The 23,881-nt window shown below is 50.3% G+C and overlaps 1 pseudogene across 1 annotated transcript in view; it reads right to left on the bottom strand.

The window, feature by feature from the left end:
* Nucleotides 1-23,881, bottom strand: part of LOC117249249 (mitogen-activated protein kinase kinase kinase kinase 4-like) — a 147,352-nt pseudogene that overhangs the window by 49,771 nt on the left and 73,700 nt on the right. The window contains exons 8-15 of the transcript XR_013493306.1: nt 18,180-18,234; nt 8,416-8,494; nt 8,158-8,333; nt 7,946-8,018; nt 7,553-7,763; nt 4,787-4,948; nt 3,897-3,983; nt 1,145-1,939 (exon numbers count right to left, since the gene is read on the bottom strand). The product of XR_013493306.1 is annotated as a mitogen-activated protein kinase kinase kinase kinase 4-like (transcript). The remainder of the gene's footprint in view (nt 1-1,144; nt 1,940-3,896; nt 3,984-4,786; nt 4,949-7,552; nt 7,764-7,945; nt 8,019-8,157; nt 8,334-8,415; nt 8,495-18,179; nt 18,235-23,881) is intronic.

Here is a 23,881-nt window from a genome sequence, read left to right as displayed (position 1 = left end):
TGTTGATATTTTTGAGTGGTTAAAATATGTTTTGCTGCTGAGCCCGTCTGCAGAAGAACATTGATTAGCTTTAATGGTGGAGCTCCTGCCTGCTGATCACCATCACCTGTAGGCAACACACTGACTGTGGATAAATACGTCACACAGCCTCACGTCAAAACATCTGAACTGTCCCTTTAAGAATCAAATCTGAAAACAGCCACAGTGATTCATCAACATCTTGTAAAAATCCAGTGTAGAAAGTGTCTTTTTTTCAGACAATGAGTTTTTAAGGAGATGTAGTTTACCTTGACATGTTTCGACTGTCACTGCAGTCTTCTTCAGAAGCGTCATCTGACGTGCGTCATGACGTGTCTTTATCAGCTGGTAGTATCCCAGAGGCGTGACCAGCCTGGCAAATCGGATTCTCAAAGCTGGCGGAGCTTTGTGTGAGGTTTTACTATTGCGTTTATTTTGTGTTTTCTCATTGTCCTCTGTATGCGCTCGCTGTCATGGACTGGGACAACGCAAAAATCATCGGATCGGAAAGCAACAAGTTCAATCGTTGGATCAAGGAGGCCACAGAGATCAGGAGGCGGGCCAGGGACACCATCAACCGGGATGAGGGGGGCTTTCATGCTGTCACACACCTGGGACTCTCTCCTCCAAAGAACACCGGGCGGCGGGGGGCGTGACCAGCCTGGCAATCCGATTTGCCAGGCTGGTCACGCCTCCGGGATATTATCAGCTAACAAAGACACGTCATGATGCACGTCAGATGACGCTTCTGAAGAAGACTGCAGTGACAGTCGAAACATGTCAAGGTAAACTACATCTCCTTGAAAAAGAAACTTTCTACACTGAATCTAATTTGAGTAGACAAAATGAACCTATTTACACCATCTTGTAAAAAGGTCTTTGCATATTATTTTTGGCTCCATTTTGACTTCAGTGTGGTAAAACTGTCTGACGCCTGTTGGTCTGTATCTGCATCATGGACCTGTTAAATGATTAGAGCTAGAGAGACGTTAATAAAGTCTACAAAGCGTCCACACACCCCACACCAGCAGCGAGCCATCACCATGAACACATGAACACCCGAAGCTGTGGGAGTGAGTACACACAAGCAAAGGAAGCGTTCTACAGCAGTCGCTGCGAGGTTCACCTCTCTGATTGGCTCAGAGTCAGGGGCGGGGCCTTCAACCTCAGCGACAGGAAGCCTGGGTTGTGTAGTTTTCTTCAGACTGTGACTCTGACTCGTCTTTTCAGAGTCTGTATGCTGCGGTAGTTTAGTTGGGTCCGGTTCAGAGCTCTGGGGGGGCTTCGTCCTGGCCCGGTCCAGGATCTGAGGGGGCTTCGTCCTGTCCTGGTCCAGACTCTGGGGGGGCTTCGTCCTGGCCTGGTCCAGGATCTGAGGGGGCTTCGTCCTGTCCTGGTCCAGACTCTGGGGGGGCTTCGTCCTGTCCTGGTCCAGGCTCTGGAGGGGCTTCGTCCTGTCCTGGTCCAAGATCTGAGGGGGCTTCGTCCTCTCCTGGTCCAGGCTCTGGGGGGGCTTCGTCTTGTCCTGGTCCAGACTCTGAGGGGACTTCATCCTGTCCTGGTCCAGGCTCTGGGGGGACTTCATCCTGTCCTGGTCCAGGCTCTGGGGGGACTTCATCCTGTCCTGGTCCAGGCTCTGGGGGGGCTTTGTCCTGTCCTGGTCCAGGTTCTGAGGGGACTTCATCCTGTCCTGGTCCAGGCTCTGGGAGGACTTCGTCCTGTCCTGGTCCAGGCTCTGGGAGGGCTTCGTCCTGTCCTGGTCTAGACTCTGTGGGGGTTTGGGGCTCTGTTGATGGGCTGTTTTGTTAAGATCCAGGTTCTGGTTCTGCTGGAGGGACAGCAGGTAGGCCTGCTCCTGCTGCAGCTGTCTCTGGAGCTTCTGGGCCTGACGCTGCTCCTCCAGCTCCCGCCATTTATACTCCTGAGTACAGGAAGGAGCACGTTCAAGCAAAACCTCTGACAGAAGGCTGTGACACTACTTAATTCTTTAGAGCTGACGACACCTCAGACACTCGGACTCTCCAAACATTCACACCTGTGTGTCTGACGTCCAGCCGAGCTTCAGGAGAGAGATGCATTAGGACAGAGACACAACATGTTCTTCTATCAGGAGAAACACCGTCCCACATGTTACACACCTCTCATGGTCACACAGTCTCCACAGGGAAATGTTGGCACTGGACGTTTCCTCAAACCACTGATTGGTTTGTACTTTTCATATGTATCATATCAGTGTTTCTGAGCTGACTCTGTCATCAGGAGGTGGAGGGGACGGTGTGACGGCGTGACGGTGTGACGGTGTGACAGCTGCCAAACTGCAGACCAATGTTCAACACCATCAAACAACTAAACTGGTTGTTGGGTTAGCGAGTCGTCGCTGTTTTTTAGCAACGCATCACTTTGTTTCCACGAGGACTCTGCAGAGAAAAGTGTTTTATTTCATTTGATTTATTTAATGATTGATCTTGTGAAGAGACATGGCTGCATTTCCAGCGGAGATCATGCTGAAATAAGTGGTTGTTTTTAACCAAGCCGTCACTGCGTCTCTAGCCGGGGGACCGTTGAACCAAAACCAGGTATTTTAGAAAGAAAATATCATTGTTTAAACAGAGTCGAGTTGTTTTTGTGCCTTAAGGTAGTTTCATCACCTCTGTTACATACAATGTTCACATGATGTAACACATATGAGGTTTGCAGAAACGTTCAGTGCCAACATTTATTCTGGTGTTTCGGATCGGTCTACAGACGACAGGAAGGGTCATCATGAGATGTCGAGTCTGAGCTGCAGCGAGGGGCGTGACTGAAAACTGTGACAGGACGACGAGGACTCAGAGGATGACGAGGCTGTTTATCTTTTCTTTTCACTAACCCTAACTCCTGAGGTCAGGCTGATTTATTTTGTCTCTGATTTATAGTTTCAACCTTTTTAGGTTTTAGCTCAGATCAAAGTAAGAAAACCTGCCTTTTACCACAGATCATGAAGATGTGACGATGAAGAGGATGACGTGTGTCTGTATCAGACCTTCATCAGTGTCTGAATTAATCAGGCTGAGAAACTGGAACAGACAGTCTTAATGAAGGGTCAGGTTCAAATATATTAACCTTGAGGGGGGGGGGGGGGGGGGGGGGGGGGGGGCAGCCCTCTAAAACCCTCTGAAACTAAACAGCCTTCATGTGAGTCCAGAGTGTGCGACCGCACATCTGTTACAGCTGTTCACTCATTACATCATGTCATTATTAAACAGTAATGGTTCTAATGAGGCTGCTTCAGAAATATCAGGCATGATTAAATCAGATGTCAAAGATTTATTCTTGTTAATCTGTGTTTGAGTGTTTTAAATATTTAACTGTGACAGGATCCAAGTGTGAAGCCATGATGATGATGATGTCATCATGATGTAAAGGAAACTCGGTGTATCAGTGTGACTGAGCCGCGGCGTGCAACTGATGATAAAGTGATGTGTGAGGACGTGTGTGGTCACATCCTGTCATTATGTGAGTATCCTCTGTGAATCCTTTCAACAAAAACTAACCTGCGTATGAGACCTGCCAACATCTGGAATAGAAACAGGGGAAACCCTCTGTTTCCTGGTGATGACATCATCATCACTGAGAGCGCTGTAAACATCCGCAGAACACTTATTACATTCGGCTCCCTGCTGATCTACAACAGTCAGAAGTTGGTCCCAAAAACTGGACTCAGTTCAGTTCGGAGGAAAAGTTTGTGTAACGGAGAAATAAACAGTTCCTTCATCAGGAAACATAACAAGAGAGAGACGAGGAGAAAAGAAGAAAAGTGTCTGAAGGACGGCGGAGAGATGAATTCTGATTCTCTCTGAGCAGGAGGTGAACACGATGTCTCAGGTTCAAACACTCACCAGCAGCATGGCCTGTTCATGGAGCAGCTGCTGCTGCAGGATCTCCAGGTGCCTCTGCTCCTCCTCCAGCTGACGCCGGATGTACTCCTGTCAATCAAACACAGCCCGCCCCCCCCCCCCCCCCTCCATTAGCTCAATGTTGCAGGATCATTTACACACACATCATCTTAATCTGATGAAGGAGATGCACCAGTTTATCCGTCAGACATCGACATCAGCTGTCGGACAAACCGTTGATTTAATCAATCAATCAATCATCAGCACTGTTTCATCCCAAACACACACGTTACAGCAATAAGCAGCATTCTTTATAATCTGTGTTAATTCACTGTAAGAATTAAAACAGATTTCACCAAATCACAAAATATTTGTTTTTTTTAATTCTTTAAATTACACAATTTTTGTTTTTGGGGAGAAAAAGTTCCAACTGAGAATTTTACTGTCACTGCAGCATGACGCACAGAAATGATCAAATTCAGAAACAACGTCTGAGCCACAGTCAAATAAACATGGCGGCCGCGTCTCGCTGAGCACATTCAGATTTTTGGTAATGATTTCCAGAGGTAATTGATGAGAAAATGGTTCAAATCTTTGAACAGTTTTGAGGAAAAAAAATAAAATGAGTGTGAGCTTATATATGTATACATACATATATATATATATATATATATATATATATATATATATATATATATATATATATATATACATACATATATATATATATATATATATATATATGTATGTATATATATTATATGATGGTCCTTTAAGATGCAGATCTAAAATATCTGCTCGCAGAAACATTTCAATTTAATTCATCAGTTTTACTTTTGATTCACTTTCATAAAAATGGACTTCGTGTACGTGTCCATGACTCGGACTCATACCTGTTCTCGATCAGCCCTCCTCTTCTCCTCCTCAGCCCTCCTGCGCTCTTCCTCCTCTTTGCGGCGTCGCTCCATCTCCTCGATGCGTCTCTTCTCCTCCTGCTCACGTCGGCGCTGCTCGCGCTCCTGCTGCCTCCTCATCTCACGCTCACGCCGTTGTTGCTACGGGAGGAAACAGGAAGTGAGTTAACGATTAATTGGTTCATGTTGCGACTGAGGGCGTCCTCATTCTGACTTTTTGTCTCAATACATGAGACTTCCTGATTTCAAAGCTCCTGATTTCTGAAGCTGCAGAGTTTTTAGTTTTTAAATCAGATCCTGAATCATGTGACTGACATGTGCCATGTGTCTGAACACACCTGTGGCGTGTTGTTCCTCTCAGGTCCATCTTTCGTCCTTTACCTCAAACTGTGGTGTCACCACGGCTCAGCTGAGTAACCACACACAGTACGAACAGGAAGTCAAACGGGAGACGACCCATCCAGTGTTTGTGATGTTACCTGACATGTTATAGGTTCACTCCACTCACAGGACACATGTTATAATGTGTCAGGCTGAAAATACAGAACTATGACAACAAATGACCCCTGACCCTAACCCTTCACACACACACACACACACACACACACACACACACACACACCGACCCTAACCCTTCACCCCCTGACCCTAACCCTTCATCACCCCACCTACCCCCCCCCCATGTGCTCTGATGTGTGAGTGAAACCGGGCAGCGGCGATGTGCACCTGGCCGCAGTGGGCACATGATTCTGTGGCAAAGGGGCGTGGTCATGTGTTTCAGGTGGGTCAACATGGGTCACCATGTCAGAGGGACCACCGGACTCCTGCAGGTATTCCCTATCCTAAATTCATCTCTAAAGGTCAAACTGTCTCCAACTTTAAATTCGGCCGCAGTTTTCCACAGATGTTACAGGGCAGTTCGCTGCTCACCGCACGCCGCTGCTGTTTGGTGTGTTTAATGCGTTATGTTGCTGAAGAGCTGTTTGGCTCAGATGTTCAGGAGTTGTTTTTTTTTAAAGATTATTTTTCTGGGCTTTTTTGCCTTTACTTGACAGGACAGTGTGTGAAATGGGGAGACAGAGAGAGAATGGGGACTGACACGCAGCGAAGGGTCGCAGGCCGTTCTCGAACCTGCAACCGCTGCAGCGAGGCAATGCCTCTGTACGTGGGTACGTCATCGTCACACTCATGATGTCACTTCAGGCTGTCGAGGATCTTTGAGACTTTATTAATGAGGATTTATAAGAATCATGTTTCAGCGACTCTTTACATGACGCAGATTGTGACACGTGTTCTCTGCACGTTATAAACATGTGGTGTTCTTACAGGTCTCAGGTATTTGTCCACCTGTCCCAGAGGAGGACATTTGAATAAATACAGATGCTGACTGAGCTGAGGACGTGGACGCTGGTGGTCCTGTGTGAGGACGTGATTACAGTAATATTTTAAGTCTGATGGGCAGTGATGTCACACTGAGCGCTCTGAACACATGAAGACATTACAGTGATTTCTGTCCGTCAGCGTGACATGAGAATGTGCGGTGACAAGCTGCAGGACGTCCCTGTGCGCTCAGCGTCCACAGGGGGCGGAGTCATGTGTCCAACAGGGGAGTACATGTACAGAGGTATGTCTCCGACTGTTCGCCTACAAGCTCCGTCATGAATCACACACTGAGTCTGTCTGTCCTCTGAGCTGCACAGAGTCCACACGCTGAGACACACTGAACTGTCTCTGTCTCTGTTTCTGTCTGTCTCTGTCTCAGGGGACGCGGTCAGAAACACTCTGCAGCCTGACGCTGGTTTCAGACTCTGTTGTTGTTATCATCAGGTAAAAATCTGACAGGTCAAAGCACATGATGCACAATGCACATGACCCTCCTGACTCCTCCCATGGCCTGCAGCTGCACACACGGCCTGAGACCTGAGACCTGAGACCTGAGGCCTGAGACCTGAGACCTGAGACCTGAGGCCTGAGACCTGAGACCTGAGGCCTGAGACCTGAGGCCTGAGACCTGAGACCTGAGGCCTGAGACCTGAGGCCTGAGGCCTGAGACCTGAGACCTGAGACCTGAGACCTGAGGCCTGAGACCTGAGACCTGAGACCTGAGGCCTGAGACCTGAGACCTGAGACCTGAGGCCTGAGACCTGAGACCTGAGGCCTGAGACCTGAGGCCTGAGACCTGAGACCTGAGACCTGAGGCCTGAGACCTGAGACCTGAGGCCTGAGACCTGAGACCTGAGGCCTGAGACCTGAGGCCTAAGACCTGAGACCTGAGTCCACAGGTGAGATAAAGGTAAACTCGTCCTCGACAGACAAACAGAGTTTTCTAACAGCTTTTTTCAGCTCATTAAGCATCAATAAAAATATTTATATCTGTAGATCGAGAGAAAAAACGCTGTCAGAGCTGCAACTGATTATTATTCTACTTCTTAATTAATCAATTAATCGTTTGGTCTGTAAAATGTGTAATAAAATAAATGTCCCACGGCCCAGAGACATGTCTCTGACTGTTTGTTTCATCTGTCCAACAGCTCAAAATATGTCCAACAAGTGTTGTATATCCTTCAGGTCACGATGATGAACACAGACGGACACTGTCACATCTCATAAATAATAAATATTCTTTATGGTTGTTAGTTAAACATGTTGGTGATCATCTAAACATCCACCTCTATAAATCATATCAGTGATGTGATCTTACTGTTTGACTCTCGTTAACTCTCATGTTGGATCTGTTCAGCTCACCTCCTCCAGCCGCCTCCTCTGCTCCTTCTGCTGCTCGATACGTTTCTGCCTCTCAGCCAGCAGTTGGCGTTTGTACTCCTCCTGCTCGCGGAGCTGCTGCTCCTGGAGAAGCTGCTGACGACGCAGCGCCTCCGAGCGCTCCTTGTTCTCCTGCTGCAGCCGGATAAAGTCACGGCGAAGAGTCGACTCGCCTGGCACGTTGACGATGGAGCTACAGAGGAGGTGCAGTGAGAGGTTTGTTAGCTCCTTAAACAGACTGAAGATGGAATAAAGTTAAATAAAGAAATGTTATTGATCATATATCAATATTTAACTGCTGCGACACACGGAGTATAATCCACATATCATCCTCCCCTCTTCTGTTACATATGTGCTGTGATGACATATTCTCACCTGGGCTCTCCTTCCTGCTCAGATGCTTCCTCCTCCTCTTCTTCACTACCGCTGTATTCATACTCTGTCTCATCTGAGGACACGTAATAAAACTGCTCAGTCAGAGTCAGTATAGTGTGAACATGTCCTCTCACAGAGTCAATAAAACTCTATCTGTATGGACATATAGTACATATATATATATATATATATATATATACATATATAGTTACCCTTCTCTCCCCTCTTCTTCTTGGTCCGGTCGATGTGGTCTTTGAGCTGGATGCGGACCTGCCTCTCGTTGGGCTGGTCCCGGATGAAGGGGTGTTTGAGCAGCTGCTCGGTTGGAGGACGCTGAGTGTAGTTCTTCACCAGGCAGCCCTCGATGAAGCTGAAGAACTTCTTCGACCTGGAGGGTGAAAGTTAAACGTGATGTTTGGAGCTGAGTGACATCACAGTCGGGAGGATGAGGAGTAAAATATAAAACTCACCATTTTTTGGACTTGAGTCGAGGAGGAGGGTTTCTGGGGATGAGGAAGAGGGCTCTCATTGGATGCATGTCGCACAGAGCTGCAGGAGGTCAGAGACAGACAGGTGGGAGGTCAGAGACGGACAGGAGGGAGGTCAGAGACGGACAGGAGGGAGGTCAGAGACGGACAGGAAGGAGGTCAGAGAGGAGACAGGAGGGAGGTCAGAGACAGACAGGAGGGAGGTCAGAGAGGAGACAGGAAGGAGGTCAGAGACAGACAGGAGGGAGGTCAGAGAGGAGACAGGAGGGAGGTCAGAGACAGACAGGAGGGAGGTCAGAGACAGACAGGAGGGAGGTCAGAGAGGAGACAGGAGGGAGGTCAGAGACAGGTGGGAGGTCAGAGAGGAGACAGGAGGGAGGTCAGAGACAGACAGGAGGGAGGTCAGAGACGGACAGGAGGGAGGTCAGAGACGGACAGGAAGGAGGTCAGAGACGGACAGGAGGGAGGTCAGAGACGGACAGGAGGGAGGTCAGAGACGGACAGGAAGGAGGTCAGAGAGGAGACAGGAGGGAGGTCAGAGACAGACAGGAGGGAGGTCAGAGAGGAGACAGGAAGGAGGTCAGAGACAGACAGGAGGGAGGTCAGAGAGGAGACAGGAGGGAGGTCAGAGACAGACAGGAGGGAGGTCAGAGACAGACAGGAGGGAGGTCAGAGAGGAGACAGGTGGGAGGTCAGAGACAGGTGGGAGGTCAGAGAGGAGACAGGAGGGAGGTCAGAGACAGACAGGAGGGAGGTCAGAGAGGAGACAGGAGGGAGGTCAGAGACAGACAGGAGGGAGAGGAGACAGGAGGGAGGTCAGAGACGGACAGGAGGGAGGTCAGAGAGGAGACAGAAGGGAGGTCAGAGAGGAGACAGGAGGGAGGTCAGAGACAGACAGAAGGGAGGTCAGAGAGGAGACAGGAGGGAGGTCAGAGACAGACAGGAGGGAGGTCAGAGACAGACAGGAGGGAGGTCAGAGAGGAGACAGGAGGGAGGTCAGAGACGGACAGGAGAGAGGTCAGAGACAGACAGGAGGGAGGTCAGAGACAGACAGGAGGGAGGTCAGAGAGGAGACAGGTGGGAGGTCAGAGACAGGTGGGAGGTCAGAGAGGAGACAGGAGGGAGGTCAGAGACAGACAGGAGGGAGGTCAGAGAGGAGACAGGAGGGAGGTCAGAGACGGAGAGGAGGGAGGTCAGAGAGGAGACAGGAGGGAGGTCAGAGACAGACAGGAGGGAGGTCAGAGAGGAGACAGGAGGGAGGTCAGAGACGGACAGGAGGGAGGTCAGAGACAGACAGGAGGGAGGTCAGAGAGGAGACAGGTGGGAGGTCAGAGACAGGTGGGAGGTCAGAGAGGAGACAGGAGGGAGGTCAGAGACAGACAGGAGGGAGGTCAGAGAGGAGACAGGAGGGAGGTCAGAGAGGAGACAGGAGGGAGGTCAGAGACAGACAGGAGGGAGGTCAGAAAGGAGACAGGAGGGAGGTCAGAGACGGACAGGAGGGAGGTCAGAGAGGAGACAGGAGGGAGGTCAGAGAGGAGACAGGAGGGAGGTCAGAGACAGACAGAAGGGAGGTCAGAGACAGACAGGAGGGAGGTCAGAGACAGACAGGAGGGAGGTCAGAGACAGACAGGAGGGAGGTCAGAGACGGACAGGAGGGAGGTCAGAGACAGACAGGAGGGAGGTCAGAGAGGAGACAGGTGGGAGGTCAGAGACGGACAGGAGGGAGGTCAGAGACGGACAGGAGGGAGGTCAGAGACAGACAGGAGGGAGGTCAGAGAGGAGACAGGAGGGAGGTCAGAGACAGACAGGAGGGAGGTCAGAGACAGACAGGAGGGAGGTCAGAGAGGAGACAGGTGGGAGGTCAGAGACAGGTGGGAGGTCAGAGAGGAGACAGGAGGGAGGTCAGAGACAGACAGGAGGGAGGTCAGAGAGGAGACAGGAGGGAGGTCAGAGACGGAGAGGAGGGAGGTCAGAGAGGAGACAGGAGGGAGGTCAGAGACGGACAGGAGGGAGGTCAGAGACAGACAGAAGGGAGGTCAGAGAGGAGACAGGAGGGAGGTCAGAGACGGACAGGAGGGAGGTCAGAGACAGACAGGAGGGAGGTCAGAGAGGAGACAGGAGGGAGGTCAGAGAGGAGACAGGTGGGAGGTCAGAGACAGACAGGAGGGAGGTCAGAGACAGACAGGAGGGAGGTCAGAGACAGACAGGAGGGAGGTCAGAGAGGAGACAGGTGGGAGGTCAGAGACAGGTGGGAGGTCAGAGAGGAGACAGGAGGGAGGTCAGAGACAGACAGGAGGGAGGTCAGAGAGGAGACAGGAGGGAGGTCAGAGACAGACAGGAGGGAGGTCAGAGAGGAGACAGGAGGGAGGTCAGAGACGGACAGGAGGGAGGTCAGAGAGGAGACAGAAGGGAGGTCAGAGAGGAGACAGGAGGGAGGTCAGAGACAGACAGAAGGGAGGTCAGAGAGGAGACAGGAGGGAGGTCAGAGACAGACAGGAGGGAGGTCAGAGACAGACAGGAGGGAGGTCAGAGAGGAGACAGGAGGGAGGTCAGAGACGGACAGGAGAGAGGTCAGAGACAGACAGGAGGGAGGTCAGAGACAGACAGGAGGGAGGTCAGAGAGGAGACAGGTGGGAGGTCAGAGACAGGTGGGAGGTCAGAGAGGAGACAGGAGGGAGGTCAGAGACAGACAGGAGGGAGGTCAGAGAGGAGACAGGAGGGAGGTCAGAGACGGAGAGGAGGGAGGTCAGAGAGGAGACAGGAGGGAGGTCAGAGACAGACAGGAGGGAGGTCAGAGAGGAGACAGGAGGGAGGTCAGAGACGGACAGGAGGGAGGTCAGAGACAGACAGGAGGGAGGTCAGAGAGGAGACAGGTGGGAGGTCAGAGACAGGTGGGAGGTCAGAGAGGAGACAGGAGGGAGGTCAGAGACAGACAGGAGGGAGGTCAGAGAGGAGACAGGAGGGAGGTCAGAGAGGAGACAGGAGGGAGGTCAGAGACAGACAGGAGGGAGGTCAGAAAGGAGACAGGAGGGAGGTCAGAGACGGACAGGAGGGAGGTCAGAGAGGAGACAGGAGGGAGGTCAGAGACAGACAGAAGGGAGGTCAGAGACAGACAGGAGGGAGGTCAGAGACAGACAGGAGGGAGGTCAGAGACAGACAGGAGGGAGGTCAGAGACGGACAGGAGGGAGGTCAGAGACAGACAGGAGGGAGGTCAGAGAGGAGACAGGTGGGAGGTCAGAGACGGACAGGAGGGAGGTCAGAGACGGACAGGAGGGAGGTCAGAGACAGACAGGAGGGAGGTCAGAGAGGAGACAGGAGGGAGGTCAGAGACAGACAGGATGGAGGTCAGAGACAGACAGGAGGGAGGTCAGAGAGGAGACAGGTGGGAGGTCAGAGACAGGTGGGAGGTCAGAGAGGAGACAGGAGGGAGGTCAGAGACAGACAGGAGGGAGGTCAGAGAGGAGACAGGAGGGAGGTCAGAGACGGAGAGGAGGGAGGTCAGAGAGGAGACAGGAGGGAGGTCAGAGACGGACAGGAGGGAGGTCAGAGACAGACAGAAGGGAGGTCAGAGAGGAGACAGGAGGGAGGTCAGAGACGGACAGGAGGGAGGTCAGAGACAGACAGGAGGGAGGTCAGAGAGGAGACAGGAGGGAGGTCAGAGACAGACAGGAGGGAGGTCAGAGACAGACAGGAGGGAGGTCAGAGACGGACAGGAGGGAGGTCAGAGAGGAGACAGGAGGGAGGTCAGAGACGGACAGGAGGGAGGTCAGAGAGGAGACAGGAGGGAGGTCAGAGACGGACAGGAGGGAGGTCAGAGACAGACAGGAGGGAGGTCAGAGACAGGTGGGAGGTCAGAGAGGAGACAGGAGGGAGGTCAGAGACAGACAGGAGGGAGGTCAGAGAGGAGACAGGAGGGAGGTCAGAGACGGACAGGAGGGAGGTCAGAGACAGACAGGAGGGAGGTCAGAGAGGAGACAGGAGGGAGGTCAGAGATGAGACAGGAGGGAGGTCAGAGACAGACAGGAGGGAGGTCAGAGAGGAGACAGGAGGGAGGTCAGAGACGGACAGGAGGGAGGTCAGAGAGGAGACAGGAGGGAGGTCAGAGACGGACAGGAGGGAGGTCAGAGAGGAGACAGGAGGGAGGTCAGAGACAGACAGGAGGGAGGTCAGAGAGGAGACAGGAGGGAGGTCAGAGACAGACAGGAGGGAGGTCAGAGAGGAGACAGGAGGGAGGTCAGAGACGGACAGGAGGGAGGTCAGAGACAGACAGGAGGGAGGTCAGAGACCGACAGGAGGGAGGTCAGAGAGGAGACAGGAGGGAGGTCAGAGACAGACAGGAGGGAGGTCAGAGACGGACAGGAGGGAGGTCAGAGACCGACAGGAGGGAGGTCAGAGAGGAGACAGGAGGGAGGTCAGAGACGGACAGGAGGGAGGTCAGAGAGGAGACAGGAGGGAGGTCAGAGACAGACAGGAGGGAGGTCAGAGACCGACAGGAGGGAGGTCAGAGAGGAGACAGGAGGGAGGTCAGAGACAGACAGGAGGGAGGTCAGAGACGGACAGGAGGGAGGTCAGAGACCGACAGGAGGGAGGTCAGAGAGGAGACAGGAGGGAGGTCAGAGACGGACAGGAGGGAGGTCAGAGAGGAGACAGGAGGGAGGTCAGAGACGGACAGGAGGGAGGTCAGAGAGGAGACAGGAGGGAGGTCAGAGACAGACAGGAGGGAGGTCAGAGACAGACAGGAGGGAGGTCAGAGAGGAGACAGGAGGGAGGTCAGAGACGGACAGGAGGGAGGTCAGAGACAGACAGGAGGGAGGTCAGAGAGGAGACAGGAGGGAGGTCAGAGACCGACAGGAGGGAGGTCAGAGAGGAGACAGGAGGGAGGTCAGAGACAGACAGGAGGGAGGTCAGAGAGGAGACAGGAGGGAGGTCAGAGACGGAGAGGAGGGAGGTCAGAGAGGAGACAGGAGGGAGGTCAGAGACGGACAGGAGGGAGGTCAGAGACAGACAGAAGGGAGGTCAGAGAGGAGACAGGAGGGAGGTCAGAGACGGACAGGAGGGAGGTCAGAGACAGACAGGAGGGAGGTCAGAGAGGAGACAGGAGGGAGGTCAGAGACAGACAGGAGGGAGGTCAGAGACAGACAGGAGGGAGGTCAGAGACAGACAGGAGGGAGGTCAGAGAGGAGACAGGAGGGAGGTCAGAGACGGACAGGAGGGAGGTCAGAGAGGAGACAGGAGGGAGGTCAGAGACGGACAGGAGGGAGGTCAGAGACAGACAGGAGGGAGGTCAGAGAGGAGACAGGAGGGAGGTCAGAGACCGACAGGAGGGAGGTCAGAGAGGAGACAGGAGGGAGGTCAGAGACAGACAGGAGGGAGGTCAGAGAGGAGACAGGAGGGAGGTCAGAGACAGACAGGAGGGAGGTCAGAGACGGACAGGAGGGAGGTCAGAGACCGACAGGAGGGAGGTCAGAGAGGAGACAGGAGGGAGGTCAGAGACGGACAGGAGGGAGGTCAGAGACCGACAGGAGGGAGGTCAGAGAGGAGACAGGAGGGAGGTCAGAGACGGACAGGAGGGAGGTCAGAGACAGACAGGAGGGAGGTCAGAGACGGACAGGAGGGAGGTCAGAGACAGACAGAAGGGAGGTCAGAGAGGAGACAGGAGGGAGGTCAGAGACGGACAGGAGGGAGGTCAGAGAGGAGACAGGAGGGAGGTCAGAGACAGACAGGAGGGAGGTCAGAGAGGAGACAGGAGGGAGGTCAGAGACGGACAGGAGGGAGGTCAGAGACGGACAGGAGGGAGGTCAGAGACAGACAGGAGGGAGGTCAGAGAGGAGACAGGAGGGAGGTCAGAGACAGACAGGAGGGAGGTCAGAGAGGAGACAGGAGGGAGGTCAGAGACAGACAGGAGAGAGGTCAGAGAGGAGACAGGAGGGAGGTCAGAGACGGACAGGAGGGAGGTCAGAGACCGACAGGAGGGAGGTCAGAGAGGAGACAGGAGGGAGGTCAGAGACAGACAGGAGGGAGGTCAGAGAGGAGACAGGAGGGAGGTCAGAGACGGACAGGAGGGAGGTCAGAGACAGACAGGAGGGAGGTCAGAGAGGAGACAGGAGGGAGGACAGAGACGGACAGGATGGAGGTCAGAGACAGACAGGAGGGAGGTCAGAGAGGAGACAGGAGGGAGGTCAGAGACGGACAGGAGGGAGGTCAGAGACAGACAGGAGGGAGATCAGAGAGGAGACAGGAGGGAGGTCAGAGACGGACAGGAGGGAGGTCAGAGAGGAGACAGGAGGGAGGTCAGAGACAGACAGGAGGGAGGTCAGAGACGGACAGGAGGGAGGTCAGAGAGGAGACAGGAGGGAGGTCAGAGACAGACAGGAGGGAGGTCAGAGACGGACAGGAGGGAGGTCAGAGACAGACAGGAGGGAGGTCAGAGAGGAGACAGGAGGGAGGTCAGAGACGGACAGGAGGAAGGTCAGAGAGGAGACAGGAGGGAGGTCAGAGACAGACAGGAGGGAGGTCAGAGAGGAGACAGGAGGGAGGTCAGAGACGGACAGGAGGGAGGTCAGAGACCGACAGGAGGGAGGTCAGAGAGGAGACAGGAGGGAGGTCAGAGACGGACAGGAGGGAGGTCAGAGACAGACAGGAGGGAGATCAGAGAGGAGACAGGAGGGAGGTCAGAGACGGACAGGAGGGAGGTCAGAGAGGAGACAGGAGGGAGGTCAGAGACAGACAGGAGGGAGGTCAGAGAGGAGACAGGAGGGAGGTCAGAGACCGACAGGAGGGAGGTCAGAGACAGACAGGAGGGAGGTCAGAGACCAACAGGAGGGAGGTCAGAGACGGACAGGAGGAAGGTCAGAGAGGAGACAGGAGGGAGGTCAGAGACAGACAGGAGGGAGGTCAGAGAGGAGACAGGAGGGAGGTCAGAGACAGACAGGAGGGAGGTCAGAGAGGAGACAGGAGGGAGGTCAGAGACGGACAGGAGGGAGGTCAGAGACAGACAGGAGGGAGGTCAGAGAATGACAGGAGGGAGGTCAGAGAGGAGACAGGAGGGAGGTCAGAGACAGACAGGAGGGAGGTCAGAGAGGAGACAGGTGGGAGGTCAGAGACGGACAGGAGGGAGGTCAGAGACAGACAGGAGGGAGGTCAGAGAGGAGACAGGAGGGAGGTCAGAGAGGAGACAGGAGGGAGGTCAGAGACGGACAGGAGGGAGGTCAGAGACGGACAGGAGGGAGGTCAGAGACCGACAGGAGGGAGGTCAGAGAGGAGACAGGAGGGAGGTCAGAGACCGACAGGAGGGAGGTCAGAGAGGAGACAGGAGGGAGGTCAGAGACAGACAGGAGGGAGGTCAGAGAGGAGACAGGAGGGAGGTCAGAGACCGACAGGAGGGAGGTCAGAGAGGAGACAGGAGGGAGGTCAGAGACAGACAGGAGGGAGGTCAGAGAGGAGACAGGAGGGAGGTCAGAGACAGACAGGAGGGAGGTCAGAGACAGACAGGAGGGAGGTCAGAGAGGAGACAGGAGGGAGGTCAGAGACAGACAGGAGGGAGGTCAGAGACAGACAGGAGGGAGGTCAGAGAGGAGACAGGAGGGAGGTCAAACAAAACTGGACTTTCACCCAGCAGAGCGCTGTCTGTGTCCTAAAAGTTACCATTGTTTCAACGTAATGTTACATAACTCACGTCCCTACACTCAGTTTATAAACTTAAAGTCACAGTTGTTTTAACATAGCGTGATAAAATTTACGTACAGTTGTCACTCACACAACATATTTACGTCACATGACATCACAGACTGAATCGTTTAGTTTAGTTTCCAGCAGCTGACTGTGACTGTCTCATGACATTAATCACATGTTACAGTGTGTTCAGGACGTGTGACACGCAGATGTGATAAAGGCTGTCCTGCGTGTTGCTATCAGACGCTGAGGGGCGTGGCCAAGCATCTGTGTTAAATGACCTCTGAATGTAACTTATCAATTAACCAAAACAAAGTCCCGCCAGCCTGGAAGGTGGCCACGGTGACTCCGGCTCCAAAACACAGGAGGCCAACTACAGACCAATCAGTATATTGCCAATTATTTCCAGGGTAGCTGAGAAATGGGTAGCGAATCAACTGATCAAACATCTGGATGAAGGTCTCACTCCATTACATCCTATGCAGTTTGGCTTCAGGGCACACCATTCCACTGAGTCAGCCAATTGTATGTTCACCGAAAAAATTAAGTGTCTGTTGGATAAATCCCTATGTGTTGGTGCTGTATTTCTTGACCTTAAGAAGGCATTTGACACCGTCGACCACCAGGTACTCTTAATCAAACTTAAATTTTTTAACTTCTCTGATAATACCATGCAATGGTTCAAATCATATTTGTCAAGCAGAATTCAATGTGTAAGTGTCGACGGGGTCAAATCGCCTTTTCGCAGTACAACAGTTGGTGTCCCTCAGGGTTCGATCCTTGTGCCGTTGTTATTTTCACTGTACATAAACGACCTCCCAGATGTGTGCCCAGAACTTAATGTCCAGATGTATGCGGACAACGCAGTCATTTTCACTCACGGTTCAAACTCTGTCATTACCTCCAACAAACTCAGGCTCTCTAACTAAGGTACAAGACTGGCTTAATAACAACTGCCTTATGCTCAACACAAAAAAAAACGGTGTGTATGACATTCACAAAGCGACCAGTAGAGCAGAACAGATCCAACGTATTCATCGGAGAAGAGAAACTTGAATTGGTAACCCAGTTCAAGTACCTTGGTATCACATTAGACACGAATCTCACATTTAAGAAACACATCAAAAAAGTGGCCAGCATGATAAGATTCAGCCTGCAAAATTTTAAACAAATCAGGCCCCTCATCTCGTCTGATGCTGCTAAATCTGATCTCCACTGCATGATTCTGTCTCATATTGAGTACTGTTTTGTGATATGGTCGTTTGCTGGAGTCACCACACTGAAACCTATCGAACAACTCTACAAAAAAGCCATCAAGGTATTCGCCACAAAAACATATTCCTCACATCACTGTCCAATTCTTGCGAAGTACAATTTATTGAGTTTTGAACATTTTAAAACTTTTAAATACAGCTGCCTCATCTATAAAACCCTCAACGGGCTGGCTCCTCCCCCGCTGGAGGACTTTTTTAAACGGACAGACAACACGCTCAGTACCAGATCTGCCTCCAGAGGGGACTGCAAGGTGCAGTTCAGACGAACCTCTATAGGCCAAAATTCCCTTACTGTAAAGGGCAGTGCAGGTTGGAACGGTCTCCCAACCTCAATCAGAGACAGTCCCACTCTCACTACTTTTAAAAAACAGCTTAAAGGATGGCTATTGACTCATCAAATCTGCACCCATGAATGACTCATTGATCAGCCCTCTCATACAGTCTCTACTGTAGCCCCTTGTTGAATCTACTGTATAACTGCTGCTAATATTGTTGTGTACTTTATATGTTGTTGATTTAACTGTTATTTATGGTATGTCTGTCTGTCTGTCCTTTAATGTGAGCGCTATGGATGGAAATTAGCTTCTAGCTAAATCCGGCATATTTACATGACGTCATGTATTTGTAATAATAAAGTAAAGTAAAAGTAAAGTAAAGTATGAGGACAGACAGACAAACTGAAGACATGATGTCTCAGGCTGTCTCCTGCATGGCGTCAAACATTAATCAGAAACATTTTAAATGACTATTTACTGACTTAACGTTTCAAACATTCAGAAACAAACAAACTGTTTACTTACGAGGAGCTCCTTCAGCCATCTCTATGGCGGTGATTCCACAGGACCACAGGTCACTCTGAAGGACACAAGATCAGGTCAGTGACATCAGTCTGAGTCATGTTTTAATGTTGGGATATCAATAACACTGACATATCACTGACTGTTCTGTGATATCCTGATCAGTGTCAGTACTATGTGGACGTTTGTGTATTTTAATTTATCAAATAAAATCTATCAGTTCTGGTCGGTCTGGATGATCCACAGCCTGGTCTGCATGCAGCCATACGTCTACCACAAACCAAAGGCTCTTCACCTCCATCATACCGAGGTGACAGCAGAGAGAAACCCTCAACATGTGTCTGAGGGAACATTCATTTAAACAGTCTGTGTTTCACTGACATTTAATTATCTACAGTCAAGACTTGAAACTTATCAGTGGTACAAAAGTAGCTTCTATTCCACAGGCTAAAGAAAAGTGTTTTATTTAAATGTCAGAAACAGACAGAGCAAACACAGAGCGAACACAGAGTTAACACAGAGCGAACACAGAGTTAACAGAGTTATCACAGAGTTAACACAGAGCGAACACAGAGCGAACACAGAGTTAACACAGAGCGAACACAGAGTTAACAGAGTTATCACAGAGTTAACACAGAGCGAACCCAGAGCGAACACAGAGTTAACACAGAGCGAACACAGAGTTAACACAGAGCGAACACAGAGGGAACACAGAGCGAACACAGAGTTAACACAGAGTTATCACAGAGCGAACACAGAGTTAACACAGAGTGAACCCAGAGCGAACACAGAGTTAACACAGAGCGAACACAGAGCGAACAGAGTTAACACAGAGCGAACACAGAGTTAACACAGAGTTATCACAGAGTGAACCCAGAGCAAACACAGAGTTAACACAGAGCGAACCCAGAGTGAACACAGAGTTAACACAGAGCGAACCCAGAGCGAACACAGAGTTAACACAGAGTGAACACAGAGCGAACACAGAGTTAACACAGAGCGAACACAGAGTTAACACAGTGTTATCACAGAGCGAACACAGAGCAAACACAGAGTTAACACAGAGCGAACCCAGAGCAAACACAGAGTTAACACAGAGCGAACCCAGAGCGAACACAGAGTTAACACAGAGTGAACACAGAGTTAACACAGAGTTATCACAGAGCGAACACAGAGCAAACACAGAGTTAACACAGAGCAAACACAGAGTTAACACAGAGCAAACACAGAGTTAACACAGAGCGAACACAGAGTTAACACAGAGCAAACACAGAGTTAACACAGAGCGAACACAGAGTTAACACAGAGCGAACACAGAGTTAACACAGAGCGAACACAGCAAAAACAGAGTTAACACAGAGCAAACAGAGTTAACACAGAGCAAACACAGAGTTAACACAGAGCGAACACAGAGTTAACACAGAGTTAACACAGAGCAAACACAGAGTTAACACAGAGCAAACACAGAGTTAACACAGAGCGAACACAGAGTTAACACAGAGCGAACACAGCAAAAACAGAGTTAACACAGAGCGAACACAGAGCGAACACAGAGTTAACACAGAGCGAACACAGAGTTAACACAGAGTTATCACAGAGCGAACACAGAGCAAACACAGAGCGAACACAGAGCAAACACAGAGTTAACACAGAGCGAACACAGCGAACACAGAGCAAACACAGAGCAAACACAGAGTTAACACAGAGTTAACACAGAGCGAACACAAAGCGAACACAGAGTTATCACAGAGTTATTACAAAGCGAACACAGAGTTAACACAGAGCGAACACAGAGCGAACACTGAGCAAACACAGAGCGAACACAGAGTTAACACAGAGCGAACACAGAGTTAACACAGAGTTATCACAGAGCGAACACAGAGCAAACACAGAGTTAACACAGAGCGAACACAGAGCAAACACAGAGTTAACACAGAGCGAACACAGCGAACACAAAGCAAACACAGAGCAAACACAGAGTTAACACAGAGTTAACACAGAGCGAACACAAAGCGAACAGAGTTAATACAGAGTTAACACAGAGCGAACACAGAGTTAACACAGAGTTATCACAGAGTTATTACAAAGCGAACACAGAGTTAACACAGAGCGAACACAGAGCGAACACTGAGCAAACACAGAGCGAACACAGAGTTAACACAGAGCGAACACAGAGCGAACACAGAGTTATCACAGAGTTATTACAAAGCGAACACAGAGCGAACACAGAGTTAACACAGAGCGAACACAGAGGGAACACAGAGCGAACAGAGTTAACACAGAGCGAACAGAGTTAACACAGAGTTATCACAGAGCGAACACAGAGTTAACACAGAGTTATCACAGAGCGAACACAGAGCGAACACAGAGTTAACACAGAGCGAACACAGAGCGAACACAGAGGGAACACAGAGCGAACACAGAGTTAACACAGAGCGAACACAGAGCGAACACAGAGGGAACACAGAGCGAACAGAGTTAACACAGAGCGAACACAGAGCGAACACAGAGTTAACACAGAGCGAACACAGAGTTAACACAGAGTGAACACAGAGCAAACACAGAGTTAACACAGAGTTAACACAGAGCGAACCCAGAGCGAACACAGAGTTAACACAGAGTGAACACAGAGCGAACAGAGTTAACACAGAGCGAACACAGAGTTAACACAGAGCGAACACAGAGCAAACACAGAGTTAACACAGAGCGAACACAGAGCGAACAGAGTTAACACAGAGCGAACACAGAGCGAACAGAGTTAACACAGAGCGAACACAGAGCGAACAGAGTTAACACAGAGCGAACACAGAGTTATCACAGAGCAAACAGAGTTAACACAGAGCGAACACAGAGCAAACACAGAGTTAACACAGAGCGAACACAGAGCAAACACAGAGTTAACACAGAGCGAACACAGAGCGAACAGAGTTAACACAGAGCGAACACAGAGCAAACACAGAGCGAACAGAGTTAACACAGAGCAAAAACAGAGTTAACACAGAGTTAACACAGAGCGAACACAGAGCAAACACAGAGTTAACACAGAGCGAACACAGAGCAAACACAGAGTTAACACAGAGCGAACACAGAGCGAACAGAGTTAACACAGAGCAAACACAGAGCGAACAGAGTTAACACAGAGCAAAAACAGAGTTAACACAGAGCGAACACAGAGCAAACACAGAGTTAACACAGAGCGAACACAGAGCGAACAGAGTTAACACAGAGCGAACACAGAGTTAACACAGGGCGAACACAGAGCAAACACAGAGTTAACACAGAGTGAACACAGAGCAAACACAGAGATAACACAGAGAAAACACAGAGTTAACACAGAGCGAACACAGAGCAAACACAGAGTTAACACAGAGTGAACACAGAGCGAACACAGAGTTAACACAGAGCGAACACAGAGCAAACACAGAGTTAACACAGAGCGAACACAGAGTTAACACAGAGTGAACACAGAGCAAACACAGAGTTAATACAGAGTTATCACAGAGCGAACAAAGAGCAAAGACAGAGTTAACACAGAGTTAACACAGAGCGAACACAGCGTTAACACAGAGTTATCACAGAGTTATTACAAAGCGAACACAGAGTTAACACAGAGTTAACACAGAGCGAACACAGAGTTAACACAGAGCGAACACAGAGCGAACACAGAGTTATCACAGAGTTAACACAGAGCGAACACAGAGTTAACACAGAGCGAACACAGAGCAAACACAGAGTTAACACAGAGCGAACACAGAGTTAACACAGAGCGAACACAGAGCAAACACAGAGTTAACACAGAGCGAACACAGAGTTAACACAGAGCGAACACAGAGTTATCACAGAGTTAACACAGAGCGAACACAGAGTTAACACAGAGCGAACACAGAGCAAACACAGAGCGAACACAGAGTTAACACAGAGCGAACACAGAGCGAACACAGAGTTAACACAGAGCGAACACAGAGCGAACACAGAGTTAACATAGAGCGAACACAGAGTTAACACAGAGCGAACACAGAGTTAACACAGAGTTAACACAGAGTGAACACAGAGTTAACACAGAGTGAACACAGAGTGAACACAGAGTTAACACAGAGCGAACACAGAGTTAACACAGAGTGAACACAGAGTTAACACAGAGCGAACACAGAGTTAACACAAAGCGAACACAGAGTTAACACAGAGTGAACACAGAGTTAACACAGAGTGAACACAGAGTTAACACAGAGCGAACACAGAGTTAACAGAGTGAACACAGAGTTAACACAGAGCGAACACAGAGTTAACACAGAGTGAACACAGAGCGAACACAGAGTTAACACAGAGTTATCACAAAGCGAACACAGAGTTAACACAGAGCGAACACAGAGTTAACACAGAGCGAACACAGAGTTAACACAGAGCGAACACAGAGCGAACACAGAGTTAACACAAAGCGAACACAGAGTTAACACAGAGCGAACACAGAGCGAACACAGAGTTAACACAAAGCGAACACAGAGTTAACACAGAGCGAACACAGAGTTAACACAGAGCGAACACAGAGCGAACACAGAGTTAACACAGAGCGAACACAGAGTTAACACAGAGTGAACACAGAGTTAACACAGAGCGAACACAGAGTTAACACAGAGTGAACACAGAGTTAACACAGAGCGAACACAGAGTTAACACAGAGTGAACACAGAGCGAACACAGAGTTAACACAGAGTTATCACAAAGCGAACACAGAGTTAACACAGAGCGAACACAGAGTTAACACAGAGCGAATACAGAGTTAACACAGAGCGAACACAGAGCGAACACAGAGCGAACACAGAGTTAACACAGAGCGAACACAGAGTTAACACAGAGCGAACACAGAGTTAACACAGAGTTAACACAGAGCGAACAGAGTTAACACAGAGCAAACACAGAGCGAACACAGAGCAAACACAGAGTTAACACAGAGCAAACACAGAGTTAACACAGAGTTAACACAGAGCGAACACAGAGTTAACACAGAGTTAACACAGAGCGAACAGAGTTAACACAGAGCGAACACAGAGCGAACACAGAGCAAACACAGAGTTAACACAGAGCAAACACAGAGTTAACACAGAGCGAACACAGAGTTAACACAGAGTTAACACAGAGCGAACAGAGTTAACACAGAGCAAACACAGAGCGAACACAGAGCAAACACAGAGTTAACACAGAGCAAACACAGAGTTAACACAGAGTTAACACAGAGCGAACACAGAGTTAACACAGAGTTAACACAGAGCGAACAGAGTTAACACAGAGCGAACACAGAGCGAACACAGAGCAAACACAGAGTTAACACAGAGCAAACACAGAGTTAACACAGAGCGAACACAGAGTTAACACAGAGTTAACACAGAGCGAACAGAGTTAACACAGAGCAAACACAGAGCGAACACAGAGCAAACACAGAGTTAACACAGAGCAAACACAGAGTTAACACAGAGTTAACACAGAGCAAACACAGAGTTAACACAGAGCGAACACAGAGCGAACACAGAGCAAACACAGAGTTAACACAGAGCAAACACAGAGTTAACACAGAGCGAACACAGAGTTAACACAGAGTTAACACAGAGCGAACAGAGTTAACACAGAGCAAACACAGAGCGAACACAGAGCAAACACAGAGTTAACACAGAGCAAACACAGAGTTAACACAGAGTTAACACAGAGCAAAC

The sequence above is a fragment of the Epinephelus lanceolatus genome, chromosome 14 (assembly GCF_041903045.1).
Source record: "Epinephelus lanceolatus isolate andai-2023 chromosome 14, ASM4190304v1, whole genome shotgun sequence".
NCBI classification, from domain to species: domain Eukaryota; kingdom Metazoa; phylum Chordata; class Actinopteri; order Perciformes; family Serranidae; genus Epinephelus; species Epinephelus lanceolatus.
The sequence above is the reverse complement of the archived record's forward strand: the minus strand, read 5'-3'. Positions and strand labels throughout refer to the sequence as shown.